The 14,406-nt window shown below is 47.2% G+C and overlaps 1 protein-coding gene across 2 annotated transcripts in view; it reads right to left on the bottom strand.

Annotated features, from left to right (window-relative positions):
- The window catches only part of DENND2A (DENN domain containing 2A), an 86,830-nt gene extending 75,608 nt beyond the window's left edge, over positions 1–11,222 (bottom strand). The window contains exon 1 of one of the 2 annotated variants that reach the window (XM_030544035.1): positions 10,856–11,222. The gene's annotated coding sequence lies outside the window, so the exon portion shown is untranslated. Of the gene's footprint in view, positions 1–9,561; positions 9,636–10,855 lie in introns of those variants that run through there. The other variant, XM_030544044.1, reaches the window with a different exon arrangement.
- Positions 11,223–14,406: the final 3,184 nt, after the last annotated feature.

Below are 14,406 nucleotides of genomic sequence, written 5' to 3'. Positions count from 1 at the left end.
TCTCCCCCAGCCATTGGAATTCTGGGTTGAGATCCCAATGCATGAATTGGCAAAAACAGTGTCGCGGGTGATTCTGGGTAAATGTTGTCACTCATTCCTTCCTCCGTGAAAGCAACAGCAGACAATCATTTCGCACCCTTTTTCCCCTGGATTGCCATGGCAGATGCCATAGCATGGCAACCATGGAGCCTGTTTTGCCTTTTGTCACTGTCACTGGATGTGTACTGGATGCTGCTGACAGAGGCAGTACTGCAGTGCTACACAGCAGCATTCATTTGCCTTCGCAAGGTAGCAGAGATAGTTACCATCCCTATTGCACTGTCTGCCGTTGTAAATTGGTGATGACGGTTATCAATCATTTTGTACCGTTTGCTGCTGTCATGGGTGCTCCTGGCTGGCCTCGCTGAGGTTGGCTGGGGGTGCATGGACAAAAATGGGAATGACTCCCCAGGTCATTCCCTTCTTTATGTTTTGTCTAAAAATAGAGTCAGTCCTGCCTAGAATATGGGGCAAGTCTACTAGAGAGCCAGAGAGCACAGCCGCTCCGGGTCAGAGCCCCAGAGATCCCGCAGAAATGATGAGCTGCATGCCATTCTAGAGGGTGCCCCTGCAACAACCCCATCCGTTGCTTCCCTCCTCTCCCAACCCTCCTGGGCTACCATGGCTGTGTCTCCCCATGTGCGTGATGAAGTAATAAAGAATGTAGGAATAAGAAACACTGACTTTTTAGCGAGATAAAATGAGAGGGAGGCAGCCTCCCGCTGCTATGATAGTCCAGGGAGTACATAATCTTTTCTTTAGACTCGAAAGGGGGGGGGGGCTGAAGGAGCTCAGGCTCCAGCTGCTATGATGAGGACGGTTACCAAGCATTTTGTACCGTCTGCCAGGGATGACAGGGAGTCATTTCCATTTTTACCCAGGCACTCCCTGCCGACCTCACCGAGGCCAGCCAGGAGCACTCACGGGATGATGATGGTTTTCCACCATTTTGTACCATCTGCCATCAGGAAAGGAAGAGGACGGGATGCTGCTGGTCAGAGCCGCAGCACCGCGTCTACCAGCAGCATGCAGTAGACATACGGTGACATTGAAAAAAATGGCAAGAAACTATTTTTTTCCCTTTTCTTTCATGGGGGGGAGGGGGGATAAATTGACGAGATATACCCTGAACCACCCGGACAATGTTTTTGACCCTACAGGCATTGGGAGCTCAGCCAAGAATGCAAATGCTTTTCGGAGACTGCAGGGACTATGGGATAGCTGGAGTCCTCAGTCCCAACTCCCTCCATAAGCGTCCATTTGAATCTTTGGCTTTCTGTTATCAGTACTGTGCTGAGTCCCTGCTGTGGCCTCTGTCTATCATAGCCTGGAGATTTTTTTTCAAATGCTTTGTCATTTCGTCTTCTGTAACGGAGCTGTGATAGAACAGATTTGTCTCCCCATACAGCAATCAGATGCAGTATCTCCCGTACAGTCCATGCTGGAGCTCTTTTTGGATTCTGGGACTGCATGGCCACCCGTGCTGATCAGAGCTCCACGCTGGCCAAACAGGAAATGAAATTCAAAAGTTTGCGGGGCTTTTCCTGTCCACCTGGCCAGTGCATTCGAGTTCAGATTGCTTTCCAGAGCGGTCATAATGGTGCACTGTGGGATACCGCCCAAAGGCCAATACCATCGATTTGTGGCCACACTAACCCTAATCCGATATGGCAATACTGATTTCAGCGCTACTCCTCTTGTCAGGAAAGAGTACAGAAATCGATTTAAAGAGCCCTTTATATCGATAGGGCCTCGTTGTCGGGTGCAGGGTTAAATTGGTTTAATGCTGCTAAATTCTGTTTAAACGTGTAGTAGACCAGGCCTGACACTTGTCTACACTACATCTTCCAGCACTGCCACCACCAGCAGTGCTACACCTATGCCAGTGTATGAGGCCCACTGTAGCCAGTGCAGACAAGGCCTCCAACAGCTTAATTTACAATCCCTTTTAGTCTCATTTTGGCTTTTACTTTGATTTTCCATCCCATATTTTTAAAGGGCCAGCATTCCACACTAAATTTACCTACTGCTGAAAGCAAGTTATTGTTGAAGGGGTATCTGAAGCCACTGACCTGAGAAAAGGCCCATTAAGGAACTCTGGGGCAGCTGTTACCGTCTGATCTGTGCTTGGGTTTGAGGTTTTATTTTCACTTCCTCTGGTTCCTCTGCTTGTGGGCCTCTCTTTCCCTGCCTCCCCCCCACTCTCCCCGCCCATCTCTCTGTGCTCATGAGGAGAGAGTTTCCATCATGGCTGGCGTAGGGCCAGCATGTGTATGCGTAAAGGCAGCAGTCAAGAAAAGCCATCTTCTGTTCTCTTTCATCACATAAACATTGCTGCTTCCCAGCGTATGAGAACAGAATGGAACGAGGCCTTCCACAGCTGTTAGGAGAGCCTGAGAATGAGTTAGAGTGAGACCCGGCGCTAACCCCCTCAGTCTCCATTGAGCACAGCAGCTTGCCCACTGAATTACTGCTCCCCCTCCAACTGCTCCAATGTGCACGCCCCCTAGGGTGACCACCAGTGACGAGCTGCCAAAATATTAACAACCGGTTCCCTCCTCCTCACCCCATGAGGGGGTCATGCCTCCCCCGGGACTCCTGCCCCATCCAACCTCCCACATTCCTTGACAGCCCCCCCCGGACGCCTGTCCCATCCACCTCCCTTCCCTGTCCCCTGACTACCCCCTGCCACCCCATCCAACCCCTGCTCCTTCCTGACTGCCCCCCGGGACCCTTGCCCCCATTCAATCCCCCTGTTCCCTGCCCTCTGACCGTCCCGACACAAATCCACCCTCCCAACTCCCCTGCCCTCTATCTAACACCCCCTCCATGCTCCCTGCCCCCTTACTGCGCTGCTTGGAAATGGGGGCCGGGCCAGGGCCAGGCTGGGCTGCTCGGCCAGGGTTGGGACCGGAGCCAGGGTGCTCGTCCTGGGCTGGAGCCGCGCTGCCCGGCTGGCCGTGGTCGGGACCAGGTCAGAGCTGCACAGCCCCTGGGATGGGGTTGGGAGCCAGGCCAGAGCCATGCGGCACCTGGAGCCTTCCTCACACCCAAGCCCCCCTGCCCCAGCTCACCTGTGGGAAGCCGCTGCTTCCTTCTCAGCTCTCCCAGGCTTCCCGTGCGAACAGCTGATTTGCAGGAAGTCGTGGAGGCGGAGGAGAAGCCTCGGGAGCGTTTATGGGAGGAGGCAGAGGCAGAGTGAGGTGAGCTGGGGCCGGGGGAAGGACAGAGAGCTGCTGGGGCTTTTGTTAAATTTAAAAGCCCTCTTCGAACCAGTTGTCCCTCACGGGACAACAGGTTCGAAAAGGGCTTCTAAATTTAACAACTGGTTCCTGCGAACCGGTGGGAATCGGCTCCACTGGTGACCACACAACAAGTGTGAAAAAATTGATGCAGAGGGTGAGGGGTAGTAGGCAGTTATATAAGACAAAGCCCCAAATATTGGGACTGTCCCTATAAAAATCGGGATATCTGGTCACCCTAACATCCACATGCCTTCACATCCTCCACCCCTTTGGGAGGTAATCACAGCATACACACATACCACTATGGCAAAGGTCATGTTTTAATGGACCTTCTCAGGAACTAAAGACATTAGGTAACACTTGGGCCTGATTCGCAGTGTGAAGGGGCCTTGGTGTAAGTGAGAATCAGGCCCTCACTGTTTAATCCTTTCTCTTAACAAGCTTAATCAGTCTAAAGTGAACTTCAGTGGTCATGCCACACTGCTGACTACTCTTTTAACTCCCAGGGTTGAAATTTGGCTGATTCTAGCCTGGCTTCCCTAACTTAGGGGTCGTGAGCTTTTTATTTATTTACTATTTAATTGAGGATTGCATTACAACTGCCTCTCTCTCAAATCCAAGGGATGCCATTTGTTTACATTTCCCCAGAGTCCAAGTCCGTTTTGTTATAGAAAATTATTTACATAAGAAAGGATGAAACAGAGACTATAGAAAAATATTACCTACCCTCCAGGAAGGAGTGACATGACATTTCAGGCTTCCTGCATGAATCATTTCTGGTGTCTCTAACTTTGGGTCTTGGTCACACACATTGTGTTCCACACTGGAACCATGGCAGGCCGAGAGACATGTATATAGCTAAGCTCACGTTGGAGAAAGCTTGGGGATATCCCAGAGCACCACTGTTCTGGACCATGCACCAGGGCTCTCACAGAGGAAAAAAAATCTTTGTCTGCAACAGTCAGGAAAAGCATGCTAGACCCATGCTATAAACACAGCTGTGGCCATCATGGTTTCAGTCACAGTGTTGGCAGGGCTGTGGATGGTTTGCCTTTGCATTAAATATCTGTCTAAATGACTTCATAGCATGGCTGTCTCCCTCTGAAGCACTCAGTGAGACACACTTCAAATGAGGTTCTCAACCTGTTCCATACTGGACCCTCTCATATCTAGCTGAGATCTAACCAGAACCCCACTCCTGTTTAGCAATATGGGACGGGCAGGGAGGTTGCTACCCTGACATAATGCCATGACCCCTCAGTTGAGAAAACAGGCTTTTACAGGAACAGACCATCCCTCTAATGCCACTAGCCACACATACCTGGGTCAGAATTTCCAAACTTAGGTGCCTAAATCTAGATCTGGGCACCTAAAAAAAAAAAAGACCTGATTTCCAGAGGTGATGATAACCCTCAGCTCCTGCTGAAGCCAATATTTAGATACTATGGCCACAGGCGCTATAGAAAAACCATGGATTGAACAGTGTGGTACACAAATAGTCAATCGCTAGCGACTAGGATGAAACTGAACTCATTTGCACTTCACTAGGCACAAGGAACAGCATGTAGGTGAACCCAGTTTGATCCCAGCTGTCACTTCCAGCTATTTACATATACAATTAGAATTATTTATATATGCAAAACAAACAAACAAGCAAACAAAAAAAAAATCCCACAAGCAAAACTTAATGCGTGCCGAATCAGTACTCACTGACCCATTTGCTCTCATTTTCTATGGGAAAAACACCTCTCCCCGGATCTCACTACGACAAAGTAGTGCCCATCTTGTATCCCCCTAGTTCAGCAGCATCTAGTGAATATCGAGGATGGTTTATTTTTCAGTTCAGTAGAGTTGTGTCACAGAGAGGAGGGAATGTCCATCTCCTGATGGTCATCACCTCCCAAGGGTTGACTTTCAGTCCTTAAGAAACTGACAAGCTGGTTAATGACAAATCTTATTTCAACTTTTACTCTTTAATGCAAATGCCCCCCTTCTGAGCCTCCTCAAGCCAGCAATTGAGATTCCATCAAAAGCTGGAGCAACCACTACAACTTAAGCCCTTACGCTAAGAAATGTTGTCCTGAAGAGCTGATAGCCATGCCCTGACTAGCTGAGAGCACCTCTCCGCATCTGAAATAACCTGCTCCCACAACAGAATGAACTTGAAGAAACCTCCCAGCTAGATCCCCTCTCATCAGCCCTGGATTTCACAAAGGGTGGGATAAGGAGAGTTATCTCCTCCCATTTGGGCCTCCATCTGGCAGGGTGATGGTTTTTGTTCCACAACCATTCAGGAAAGACAGAAAGTGCCAACTGCTAAAAAAGAAAAACAGAACCACACAAGCACATGGCAACATATCCACAGGGAGCCAAAGAGGGTGTGCCATCCTTCAGGTTATTTCAAAATACCCCATCATCGCATCACCGACATTTAACCAGCTGGCTTCCAGGCCCTCAAGTCAGATTGAAGTACTTCTTAGTTTGCAAGGTCTTTGGGACAGGCATTATGTCTGCCTCTATGTTTGTAGGGTGCCTAGCACCCTATGTGGCTTCAGTTCTGATCTACATAAATAAGTTAATTGCCATCAAAGCCTGATTTTCAGAGTTTCTCACTCTCAGCTCCTATTGACTTCAGCTTGAGTTGGAAGTGCCCAGCACCTCCAAAAAATCAGTGCTTTAACTAAACTATGTATATTATCTATTTTTAATATGAAAATTGTGGAATGACTAATGTGGCAGGCATGGTGGAAAGGTATGAAGGAAGCTAGCATCATCCTCTGAGTCTCCCAATGCATCTTATGTTGCCTTTTCATTTAGGCTGTAAGTTCTTCAGAGAAGGAACCGTATTTTCCTTTACATATAGCACTGAGCATGCTGTCAACCCTAAGCAGAGGATGTAGTTGCCCCTCTCTTTTTAACAGAATAGTCAGCATCACACCATGCCCTGTATAGCCTGGGTATCCCAAAGCACTATGCAGAGCAGTGAGCTAGATAGTTGTCATGTCAGCTGTCATTAGAATCTGGTTAACTGAGACAGAGAATGATGTTTGGGACACATAGTTTATCCTGACTTCACAAGCAGTACCATGGGATCTTCAACAGCTACCACAAAGAGGCAGAAAGGACCTTGTTTTAAGCTCTCAGTTTGAAGATGGCCATCTCTAGCAATGACCTGTTCTGCACTGCCTTGTCAACACTGACTGCTCAGCCAAGAACTGGTGTAAGACATCAAAAAGTGCTACCAGCTGAGCTATAAATCTGCAGCTTACTTTGGTGACTCTACCGCTCTCTGTTCTCGGTTCTTATTCTTCACTTCCTCTAAGAGCTGCCTGTTGTCTTGGGAATCTTTTGATTTCATCTCATTTAAATACTTTTCAGCTATTGAAAGACTAAACAATGATGATTAGGACCTATTGACATACCAAGATTTTATATAATTTTTTTAATTCATTATTGCCAAGACCAGATGTGAAAACACAAATGATATAATGATGATGACAAGATTACAATGAGAGGCTCTCAGTGTCAAGGGAAAATATTCCACTCCGACAGAGTGAAATGCTGGTTTGACTTGGTGTTACTCACTTTCTGGTGGTTCAGAAATGCAGCCCACAAGCTTTATTAGAAAACTCTGTGCCAGAAGCATGTAGATGACTGTGCAGTAATGAACCACAATCCAGTCACAGAAATTATCCCAGGATTATACACAACTGGATGAGAAGGTAACCACATGTTCCCGGGACCTCTGCATTCCTGTTGGAGCCCTCAGGATCTCCCTTCCATCTCTCCCCTACTCTCAGAGCCACCTGTCACCCTGCAAAGTGTAACTAGGCTGGTGGGAGTCAGGCTGGGGCCTTCTGCTTGTGGGCAGGCTATTTGTGTCAGGGAATTGAACCACAGCTGCATAGCACCAAGGCTATGCCAGCTGAGGTCTTGCAGTCTAGATGCCACTGTCTCAAGAGCCTAGCAACACCACTGCTTTAATGGTGAGAGCTGCTACAGAGCCACAAGTTACTAAGCTTTGCCCAGGGTGAAGTATTGTCTCTAGGCTCTGCCAACCTGACCAGCAATTAAATTGTGGTCTCGTGAAATGCCCTGCAAAGTACTAACCATCAGGGCCACCAAGCAAGGCCTATTTAGTGTTTATGATTAGGAGGCAAAAGAAGCCTGTAGTCTGTTCCTTTGAGCTACAAGTACTGGTGAGAAGATGCTGCTTCCAGCTATCAGATTCAGGTACTACGGTGACGAGCCTAGATTCTATCAAGGTTCTTGTATAGCACCCCTCTCTGCAGGGGCAGTTCCAGGCCCCAGCACGCCAAGCGCGTGCTTGGGGCGGCATGCCGCGGGGGGCACTCTGCTAGTTGTCAGGAGGGCGGCGGCAGGCGGCCTTTGGTGGCATGCCTGCGGAGGGTCCTCTGGTCCCGCGGCTCTGGTGGACCTCCGGCAAGCGTGCCTGCGCGAGGTCCTCCAGAGCCGCGAGACCAGTGGACCCTCCACAGGCACGCCGGCGGGAGGTCCACTGGAGCCGCGGGACTGGCAATCGACAGAGTACCCCCCATGGCATGACACCGTGCTTGGGGTGGTGAAATGTCTAGAGCCGCCCCTGCCTCTCTGTAGCATCTGGGCACCCCATAGCTTAGATTAACAGATAGAACAAGAAGCTCTGGGTCTGACGGGCCATACCACCTCACAAAGTTTGTCCCTCATAGTGCATTTCACAACACAAGAACAGAGGATCAAAGATAGCTGTAAATTCTCTCTCACTCCCCTCCCAGCTGTTGTTCTGACCGAGCCCTATGGCTAATTAATTAATGTTCATTATTATAAGACACTATGACACAGAGGTGATTTGAGCCTCTCTTCTAAGATCACCATCAAGGGTAGAAACCAGATGCCATGTTTACTGAGCCACTTAATGTAGTTAGTGCTGATAGCTCTATCTATAGTAAATTAAATAAGGACATTTCAAGCAATCCAAGAAATGAAAAGCCAATCAAACTAAAAATTACGAGTGAGATCCTGACCCCATGAAGTATTTTTGCCATTGACTTCAATGGGGCCAGGATTCCATCTTAAGAATTAGCTCATTGAGCATTTTATTGTGGCCATTGTGTTATTTTGTAGTCAGATTAGTGCTAGACAAAGGCGCAGGATTGAAAGCACCAGAGAGTGAAGTCCCCTGTTTAGTAGCAAAAAACCACTGATAGCTGCCAAGCAAGCTCACCCACTTTGCCCCGTCCTTTCCCCTCAGCCCTGAAATAGGGACAACCTCTAGGGGTGAGACATTAAACTAGTTATGTGCCCATCTCTATTCAATCTTCTATGACCGTGCTGAATGCCAGTTCAGTAGTGGGTTTTGTAACTAGATACTAGTCCACTGGGAACTGGACTGAGACTAGTAACTTATTTCAAATAGGTCTCATTGAACGATAATGAAATAGCTACTATTGAGAGTTACTGCTTATCTGGGCTACATTCAAACCAGTGACCTACATGTGACTGGTTTTGGATCTCAATATTCTTTTGAAATTTGCTTTTGTTAAGAAAAGGCTGGATTAAAAGTACCCTACAGAGCTAAGGAACTGGCATAAACTGGGACTGGACAACACGGGGTGAATCATTTGAAATAGCCTGGTTCATTTCATTCCATCTGGACCATCTGGCACTGGCCTCTGACAGAAGTCAGGATACTGGGCTAGATGGACCACTGGTCTGATCCAATATGGCTGTTCTTACGAGGAAATGTGCTTACCACCTTTGCTTTCTGTCTCGTAAATCAGAAGCAAATATTTAGACAAAAAAAATTGAGTGGACAAAAATTTCCTCCGAGTTTTTTGCATTTCCCTTCCGTGGGGTGATACACAAAACCAGTTTGCATGTTGCTGCTTTTACCTAATTTTTCAAGTCCCTCAGCTTTATCCCTTTAAATCATACCTTTATCTAAAATCTCCAGCCACGAGGAAGCAAAAGTCCTATTGTCTCTTTCCTGTATATCAGTAGAAATTAAAACAACTTTTCCTTGTACTAAGAACAAAAAAACCCCAATAATGTAGTTTCCTTGCAAAGCGTTTGCTTTGACTCCAGAATGGGTCTTAAAGCAGCAGAGTGAAAATCAGCCATTATTACAACACACAGCCCAGCAACTTTTTGTAATTTCTGTTCTATTTATTACTGCTTCCCCCCCTGTAATTTAGAGAGGAAATGTGCCTGTCAGTTTTTCCACTTGGGAACGTGCTGCTGGAAATGTAAAGCATTATAAAGGCAATGGAATACTTACAATTTCTCCATCCAAGGGAGATTAACTGTCGTCGAGCAGGGGAAATTGTTTTCATTATTATTATTATTTATTTCTCCAGTCTCAGGAATTCTAAGGCTGGTCTGTTATGAAGGAGAGTGTGCTTTTGAAGTATGATGGGAAAGACAGCAACATTATACAATCTTTTCATCCAATACCCTTCTCACTGCCCCGCCCCCAAGCTGTTTTGATATTTTGTTTTGCTTTCCACCTGGACTTTCAAAATGATTTAGGGAACAGTCTATTCCTCTTTGCTGCAACACCAAGGCTTTTAAAATTGATAACTATGTTGAAATGTTTGGGAGACTTTCCCCTCTTTCATACACACAAACACCAAGTCGCTGTAACGGATGGATTTCCACTGAGTTGCTCCTGATTTACATAGGCGCAAGCGACAAGAGAATCAGGCTCACAGACTTTTGCTCCGTTCCAAAATTAATCATCCTTCCTCATGGCCTCCACCCCATTCCTGCAGTGCAGTGTGTGGAATCAGTCAGTTCTCTAGATAGCTGCGCTTTCCAGCTAATTACTTCTTTGGGCTGGGGTGTGTGTGTGTGTGTGTGGAATGGAGAGAACTTTAACCATTTATGTTTCATGGCTGGGAAAAAATAAATAAACCAAGAGGCTAATGCAAGTACTTCTCCCAGCCAAATCAAAGGGTAGAGTTAGAGACGTGTATGTGTACGTGCACATATCATTAGCCTTATGTTACAATGACATTAAACAGCTCCAGCTCCACTAGACTGAGCCTCCATCTGCCTCCTTGAAACAACAAATGCTCCCTAAAAAGGAAAGAAAACCCTCATGTGTAAGTCTGCGGTGCGATCTACATTCCTGGGAGCTCCGCACGGCAACTATAGGGGGAAAAGAGAGTGGTGAGATGTGGGGGGCTGCTTTATTCTCTGCATTACTGATCCCCCACAAAACTACTTGTGAGCAAGACCCTGGGCTCTCACTGCAGATCCTTTTTGTTAGCATGGTTGCATTTTCTCCCTTAAAAAAAAAAAAAGGGCACAGCAATCTGTTTTGTCAATGAACAGTTGGACCAATTGGAGCTAATTACAATATTCCCTCCTCCCCACATCCTGATCAATGCAGCTGCTTTGACAAGTTTGTTCCAAAGCTCCAACGCCATTTGCAGAATGGATCCCCAAACTGCTCCTCCTCTATCTCACCATCCTCTCCCCACACCAGGCCCTTCCTCCCCATCCCTTCACCCCTTCCCCACCCCAAAGCCTAATTTCAGAGGAGTTCTGACCTGGCATCCCAGTCCTACCTTTCTCAGTGGCAGTAGCTGGGCTGCAGCTCTTTTACCTTCAGGTCTCATTTTGGGGAACTCCAGTTCCAGCCTGGGAGTAGCAGCAACATCTGGATGCATGGCTCCCTGGCTCGCCCCCTCTTTTGTTAGCAGAGTTCCTTACAATCCACTCTACAGGATTTTTCCTTTCGCTCGAAAGCCCCACGTTCCCGCTCCATACAGATCAGTTTCCATTCTCAATCATTCCCCACTCACAAGCAGGAGAGCGGTTTCTTGCCCAGAGCTTTTTCCTGCCCCCGTTGGCTTTTGTGGAGCTTATTTCCCCTAGATTCTTCTGTTACTTTTTCCTCTTTCCTGATTTTGTGACTATCTCTTCAAGCTTGTGACGTTAATTCCACCCCTTCCCCCTCCTGTGTCTTTCTTCCCACCCTTCCCTAGCCTGACCCATCCTGACTCCTTTCCAGTGAGCTAATCTGCAGCTGGCTGAAGAACAGGCCCCATTACCATGGAAACCCATGTCCCTGAATACTTGACTGACTTGGGGAAACTACACTAAACAGGACCTTCTGCTGGACACTTTTCTTTTTTGGGGGGGAGTGGGAAGTGCATTAACTCCTTCAGTGCTGCTGACTTTCAAAATACTTTCTCACCTCTGTGAACTGGCCCCTAAAGTCCCAGCAGCTTTCAAGCTCACCAAAATCTCCCTAGCAAACCCAGCTCTCTCCTTTGCTGATCTAAAGGGTCATCCTTATAAAATCACTAACAGCTGGTACTTGATTAGTGCCTTTTCTCCAAGGACCTCAAGGCAGTTTACAAACAGTAATTAACAAATAGCACTGCCCTGCCAGCCTCCTGGACATGGGACCTGGGGGAGTTCTGCCCAGCACGGTATGGCAAGATTGGGCCCCAAGATTTACACCAACATTTTAGGGCACCATTCTCCAAAACACTACAACTCACCCTGATGTCACTGCAGTATGGCAGATCACTGCATCCGGTCAGCATTTTATTCTTTTTGTTAGGGGAAGTGCAGACTTTTGTAAGGTATCATGAGCAATGCAGCACCTGAGAAGTAAAAGTGGGCTTACCATTATATAGTGCTCCCCATCCTTAAAGGTTCCCTTTACAAACACACTGATCTGCATAAAGGAATCACGGTGCTGAAACAGCCTCCTCTGGCGTGGAATGGGGCGAATGTTCAGCACTGCACAGGGACATTATGCAACTGTTTGGGATAGGAAGTACTATGCCCACAGTATCACCCACCCCAAGCGTTCAAAATATATAAGGCCTCGACAGTCATGAGACTGTCTTAAAAACCATGAGAAATAATAAAATAATACTAAACTGGAGGGTCTTTTAATTTGTCTCCTGGTTTCTGAGCCTCTAGGATCCACTTGGGTCCCATTTCCAAGCTTGTCTCTGCAACCACAAAGATTAAAAACTTCCTTTGAAGAAATGGAAGCTGAGAATCTCATGAAATAACCAGACTCCAGAAGCTGGGACTTTAGGAAAAAACACCAAATACTGCAAGGCTTGCGATAAAATCACAAGAGGCGGAAAGGCTGCATCCATCTGGTGCTGCATAAGACATGCAGGGAGACAGTATGTACTAATCCATTCTGGAATGGGACAAAGGCTGAAAGCAGGAGCAGAAGGGTAAAGTGACTTGCCAAAGGTTGCTTTGCAGATCAGTGGCAGAGCCAGGAATTGAACTTGGCTCTCCTAAAACCCTGTCCAGTACTTTACCTACTGGACCCTGGTGCCTCCCTTGTTGTTTGAAAGTTATCTCTGCCCTTCTGTGGGAGACACAATAATGAAGAGATTTACCAGCCTACTGCTGCTTCCAATTCAGGAGCATTTCCCCTACTTCCCCGTCTTGCAATTTTTCAAATGCTACCATGCTGGCCAAGACGAACATGGCAGAGAGGCAGAGGGGCAACGCTTTCCCTGCTCAGGAACAGACACAGTAGAGAAGGAAGCTGCAAGTCAGCGTTTGTCCACGGAAGTGCACCAGTTTCCCTGACATTTTGTTGTTGCCAGGGGAACCCACCACTCCAGCCTTCAGGTGCTTCACTGAAAACAGTTAGTTACTAAGGTCTCACTCCTGCAAAATGATATACATGGGCAGACCTGCAGACTTGCATAGGGCCCCAATGAAGTCCCTGAGACTCCGCAGGGGGGCAGGATTGTGTCTGTATGGATCAAATTGCAGGATAAGGGCCAAAAACAGTTAAGGGGAAAACTGGAGGGGGAAAATGGGTGTATTTTTACCAAGGCTTTGTCTACACTACAGAGTGTTGTTGACAAAAGAGTGGAAGCCACAAGAGAGCAGTAGATGCAACCTCGCTTCCCTGTTTATCCTCAGCAGTGAGATATCTGCTACAATGACCCCTGCCTGTGGAAAAGAATTTTAGAATTTTTGTCCTAGTCGGCTGCATACATGGCTTTCCCCCATGTAGAGTGCTCCCCCACCCCAGACAACACTCACTATGCTTTGGGTGTTCACAGAGGTGTGTGCTTGCCAAGGGTCAGTGAGAAAGTGATTGGTATGTTACCAGAGATGTATTTTACTGAAATGTTTCAATGCTGTGTGTGAACTTAACAATCAGGCTTCTGTGCATTGTTCCTTGTGCTTTAGCAGATGTAGCCTTGAGGAACACCCCACACACACCGGCCGAGCATCTCCACCGGATAAGAAAACACCTAAGAGCAAAGAAGATGTGTTCCAGGAGGTACTTCACTGCTCCAATGGAGAGAAAAGGGAACACAAGGAGTGGAGGGAAGCTGAAAGGCAGGACAGAAAAAAAAAATCAGGAGTTTGTTAAGGATGCTACTGAGCGGATGATTAAAATAATGGAGGAGCAAACACAGATTCTGAAGTCCTTAATAAAGCTGCAGACTGAGCAGATGCATGCCCACCCTCCCCTGCAGTACATTCAGAACTCTTTTCCGTGCCCCCCAAAACTCTGCCTGCATAGTCCTTTCCCGTTTCCGGGACTTCTCAGTTTCCCCTTCACTCCACCCCCTCGGACAACTTTCACAATGATAGCTGGACCTCACACAGCTCTGAGAGTCTGCCTTTACAGGGTACCTCCTTTCCCACCAAGCGTCTGTGTGTGTGTGTGTGTGTGTGTGTTGTTTCTTGTGCAATAAAAGAAAAGTTTTTGAATGGTAACTCATCTTTATTTGTTTCCTACAGATTGAGATAGCAGGCACCACCAATACATACCTAGGTAGTTTAACAATTTGCTTACTGGAATGTAAGGCCTCAAATGTCACCGTTGCTTCCTATGAAAACTACATGTAATGTAACATTGCATCACCAATCACAGAGATGTACATTACTGGTTCTTGTTTTCAAAGTGTTGCCTCAAAGCCTCCCTGATTCGCATTGCCTCCCTCTGGGCCCCTCTGATAGCCCTGGTATCTGGCTGCTCAAAATCGGCTGCGAAGTGCTCTGCCTTGACACTCCACCCCTTAAGCAAACCTTTCACCCTTAGCGTCACAGAGATTATGCAACATACAACACACAGCTATGACCATGGGAATATTATCCTCATTGAGAT

Source organism: Gopherus evgoodei, chromosome 1 (genome assembly GCF_007399415.2).
Source record: "Gopherus evgoodei ecotype Sinaloan lineage chromosome 1, rGopEvg1_v1.p, whole genome shotgun sequence".
NCBI classification, from domain to species: Eukaryota; Metazoa; Chordata; order Testudines; family Testudinidae; genus Gopherus; species Gopherus evgoodei.
This window is presented reverse-complemented; position numbering and strand designations above follow the sequence as displayed.